Source organism: Austrofundulus limnaeus, unplaced genomic scaffold (assembly GCF_001266775.1).
Source record: "Austrofundulus limnaeus strain Quisiro unplaced genomic scaffold, Austrofundulus_limnaeus-1.0 Scaffold431, whole genome shotgun sequence".
Lineage (NCBI taxonomy): Eukaryota > Metazoa > Chordata > Actinopteri > Cyprinodontiformes > Rivulidae > Austrofundulus > Austrofundulus limnaeus.
The window spans coordinates 213,963-218,967 of NW_013952833.1; the positions used below are offsets into that span (position 1 = coordinate 213,963).

Here is a 5,005-nt window from a genome sequence, read left to right on the forward strand (position 1 = left end):
TCATTTTGCTCCTCAGCATGGCTGCCTAAAAACGCTGCAGGATTTCTCAGACATGCATGAATGAGTCAAAGCAAGGCTTTGGGCATGTTTTTTATGCGAGTATAACATTATGACATGATATAAAACTCAAGTTCAAGTTCAAGTTTATTTATATAACGCCAAGTCACAACATACGTTGTCTCAGGGCACTGTCCATAAAAAGAATAATCTAAAGAAGAAACCAGCAGGCTGCGTTGAATCACTTCATGACATTCTCCCATCCTCAAAAAAGTTGATTTTACATGATATTGCCCCTTTAAATGTATTTATTTATTTAAAGGTTCATTCATCTATTTCTGCTTTTATTTCTAATTATGTCAATTTCGGTCCTCCATACAGCAGAACTTGGAAGGGGTAGTTCAGTGACTGAATCACGTGTGTTGGAGCAGGAAAAAATGTAAAACATGTAGGGGCTGCAGCCCTTGAGGACCATGATTGCCCACCCCTGCATTAGAGCGTGGATGGATCTTGGTACATTTGAAAACCTCTTTCAGGGTGAAGGCAATGAAGGTGCTGCACTCTTAGTACGACAAAAAAGGTCATTCCTGCTATTTCCTAAGAAAAGCACTCACAACACTCTATGCTTGTGTTAATACACCTTTCCAACATGGCATCAAAAATCAGCAATGCTCATGCCACACAATACAATCAGTGTGGATTGTTTTTAGGATCTTGTCACAATCATGATCATAGTCTAGGCATGCGACTTTAAAGTCCCAATGACCAAGCCTCATATGCACATTATCCTGTCCCCAGAACTTTGCTACAGCAGTTTTGTACAAGCTCACCTTCCCCCCCACCACCCTCCGCCCCACAAAATGTTATGCTCAATGATGCATAATATGGAGCCCACTACATTCCTAATATGTTTCTGAAGACATCACTAAGATCCTGGGGAAAAAAAAAAAAAAGATTTTCATCCAGTGTGAACAGGGTCTGACCTATCAAAGCAGACCAAAAACAAGATCACGATCCTGTACGTGCCCCTATTTAGGCTATTGAACTCTACAGCTTCTTGTGGCCTTGTGTAGAAGAAAAAAAAAATGGAGATGAGAAGATATGAAGTCATAGTAGCACCCTGAGCTTTCTGAACCACGCCTTTCGACAAAACTAAGCACGGTGCGATAGCGCAAAGGCGGAGTTCAAACTGCAGGTAATGCAACTCAACCTGTCTGCCAAGAGCAGATACAAAGGGGAAGTGAGAGACGAGAGGAAGTTTGTGAGGCAGAAGTTAACTAACCTCAGCTTGTCACCTACAAAGCACAGCTGTAACATGTGGAGGTAGTGCATTTAGTGTGCAGGATAAACAATAAAATAAAAAAAACACTTCCTTTACAGCAGAAAACTGATGGCAGACATAGATTTAGGCCAAGTTACACTGCAGAGTCTCCCTGGTATCAACAAACACAGAGGAATTTCAAGTGAAACACGTGAGCGCACCTTGTGGAATTTGCTCCCATGGTTGAAGCAAATCCTATGAAATGTCATGGAATGCATTCCTGTGGCCTTCCCCACTCAGTTACTTGGAGGCAAGCAAAAGCGTTTCTGCTCAAACAATGTGAAGGTAAACATACTCCTTTCACTTGAGCTTCAAATATGAACGAACTCTGACATTACTCAAAATGAGCCACAGATTTCAATCTTGACAAAATTCCAAACACAGTACTTTCTGATCACCGTGAAGGTGATTCAGTCGAGTTGAAGTGACATCATGGATTACCTGAGTGTTTCAGTAGTGTGTAAAATGAGGTGAGGAAATAAACCTGCATGTAATTGGTATTAATCAAACCCAGAGGTTGTGTCACTCTAGATTTTCAGACTGGAGGACAGGGCAGGAGGTTTGATTAAATCTGTGCAATTCAGAATGAAGCACACACTTTATTCAAAATATGAGCAAAAAGCAGCAATATTAAGAGGCGTAACCACAGATATAACCTCTAACCTCATATGGAGAGAGAGACTGAACACTAGCAGAGTTGAATCCTCCCCTTTGGTATTTATTTTAGCCAACAGATTCAGTTTCCATTGCTGGCCTTCTGTGTTTGGGCTAAAGTTGAGTAACAAGTGGAGCTTGCTGCATACAAGCATTCTGCTTGGGATGCATTGTGATGTAATACTTAATTTCCTCTGGGCTTTACAGTGAGTGTAGCAGAATTCTGACAGCCAGCAGGTCAAACCATGTTCCAATGATGATGAACAGGAACCGTTAAGAAAGAATGCAGTTGCAGTGCAAAGTCTGAACAGAGCACCTTTAACTCACCCGCTGTAACAAAAGTTGGGCAGTAATATAATGCATGTGTTCATTTGTCTGTCTGTTAGCAAAATATCTCATCAACCAACTTGGTAATTGATGATAAAACTTTCAGAAAACAATCACTGGATGTACATCCACAACTAATTAACTTCTGGAGTCAACTTGGTGTAGTATGGCTGCCACACCTAATCAATAATGGCAAATACAAAAATAGCTTTAGCCAGGTCAGATTCAAAGATATTGAGCTAAAATTTGGTGTGATAGTAGCTGAGATTTGTTTCCAGCACAAACCCAGAGAAATACCACACCAGGCAACATCTTTATTTAACAATTTGGCATTAATTGTGAAAAGTCACTCATGTTCCATCTGTTAACAACATATCTGAGTCACCTCCATTACATACTCTGAGTTTTATTAGATCACACAAGCTCTTGCTTAACATTTATGCAAGGCATGATGGGCTTCAGTTTGATAAATGCTAGTTTCCTTTTTAAGTCTTACACAAATTACATGTTTACACTTGCGTAATAATGAGCTCAGATTAATGTCATTTATTAAATAATTATAAATAAACATTTAAATAAAGTGTTGGGTACTGCTGGGTGGAAGAGAACACTGTTTCCCCATCACATATTTTCCGTAAGTCCAAACTCCCTCCTTATTCTTCTCATTTAAAGGTGTTTAACTTAAGTTCTTGAATACATAGCTCTAACCCCATAAATAAACTTTAAAACATTTAATACATTATGAAATTAATTTCGGCACACTTATTCCCCACAAAATGTCCTTTATTTACAAGAGTTTAGGAATAGTGGTTTTTCCAAATGACTCCTCTGGCTCGAACGCTATACATTATTTCCGGTAACAGCGCAGTGTAAATATTTACAAAAACAGAAACTGAACTGATTTAAATTCTCCACAAAAAGTTTACTTCGTGCCGAATTCAAGAAAACAGTGACCTGACTGCTAAGAATTCCACAGCTGACTCCCAAATCCTGAATTATATAGACAAAAGTTAAATAAACTTTAAATTGCGACATTTTTGAACGGTGGTTTGCGCTGGAGGGTTGGCAGATGGGGAGACTCTTTTTTGGCGTCGGGGACGAAACTGTTAAAAGGCACATGACAAACGCAGTGGAACAGTCTGCTGTGAGAAAGTGGTGAATAGAGAAAAATCGTTGTCACACCGAGTTAGGACTTGGAGGGGGGGAAATGACATAAACAAATGGATAAAAAATAAAATCACGTTTTGACCGCAGATTTCTGAACGTCTGTTACGCTGTGTACACCAGTCGAAACTCCGGATGTAAATATAAATCCTCATAAACTAGTAGTAACGCAACCGCGCGTGTGTTTGTGTGTTTTAATGGGTTTTACCAGTTGGACTGAACACATACCCTTCTTCTCCGGTGAGTCTGTGTCACATGCATCCACGGCTCAGTCTTGATGTAACCAATGCTCTTCTTTCTGCAGATCAACCGTGTTTACTACAATAACGCCTCGTCGCCCTCCTGGTCAGGTTTCGCTGCGGCTGCATTCACCTAAAGTCTCTTCTTTAAAACAAAAAAAGAAGATAAAAACAAAACGTATCCGTGCTTCCTGATCTGAGGTGATGATGATGTTTGCGAGGGGTGGGGCGGAATGCAGCTCACAAGAAATGTTCTGTGCAGCACGTTGGTGCACGTCTGTGCATAAAAACATGACTCTGCAGAGTCCAGAGAACGTTGTGTTGGGATCATTTCCCACAGGGACCCCCAGGCAGTTCGGTGTGATCCGTCAGATACTGAGGCTGTTTTATAACAGCTGTGGTAGAAGCTGGTCACCTTCAGGAAGCAGGTGTGTGAATGGGTAACAGGTAACTTATTGTTGCTCTGAATCACAGAAGAAACATGCTGTTGCAACACCAGGATAACAAATTCATGTGTTTTCTAATTTGAACTCAGATTCAGCTGTTATGCTTTAAATGGTCTTTAATGTAAAGTCAGTTCATTCATGAAAATCTGTTGACACTTTTTTTATTATTGCAATTTTGAAGCCATTTTGAAGTGGGGTTCTGTGGAAAGGTGTAAACAATATCTTACTTGTTGCAGACACAGTGGTAAGGTTTGTTTATACTTCATGCAAGACGTGCGGCTGCGGCCCAGCGATGACGTCACTGCGTGTGTCACCAACACCATTCAGTGTTTATACTGGGAAAAGGCGTGGGGGATACATTATAGTAATCCCTCCCTCTGCCCTCCCACCGCAGATGTCACGCGCTAGCTTAGCAGGTAAATAACTGCTAGTTGCTAAAAAATAAAAATAAAAAACTTGCTTGCGAGTTCAGCTTATGTGGGAGATGGATGATGAAAAACACTTCTCCTATTTTCAAATGTCCGCTGCTCGTTTCAAGGAACTTGCCCACCGGATCTTTTTTTTATTTTATTTTTATTTTTTTGCCCACTGGATCTCCCCTCACCTTCAGCACGAAGAGATGTAGTACAGCAGAGGTTCTCAAACTGGGGTCCCTGGACCCCCAGGGGTCCGTGAGAGGTATCTTGGGGGTCCTCAAAAATTTTTAGTAAAATGTTAATTTGTTTTTTATTTTTGAAAATGCATGGAGAACAATGAAATACACTCTAAAAATGAAATGTTGGCTTTACTTAACCATGTTATGTTACCTGGTTCCACTTAACTGAGTTGAGTAAATTCAAAGCAACATACTCATGTTC

The 5,005-nt window shown here is 40.4% G+C and overlaps 1 protein-coding gene across 1 annotated transcript in view; it reads right to left on the reverse strand.

Moving 5' to 3' along the window:
• LOC106529260 (myelin basic protein) overlaps nucleotides 1–3,946 on the reverse strand; it is a 116,243-nt gene extending 112,297 nt beyond the window's left edge. The window contains exon 1 of the mRNA XM_014024620.1: nucleotides 3,692–3,946. The gene's annotated coding sequence lies outside the window, so the exon portion shown is untranslated. The remainder of the gene's footprint in view (nucleotides 1–3,691) is intronic.
• Between the last annotated feature and the right edge of the window lie 1,059 nt (nucleotides 3,947–5,005).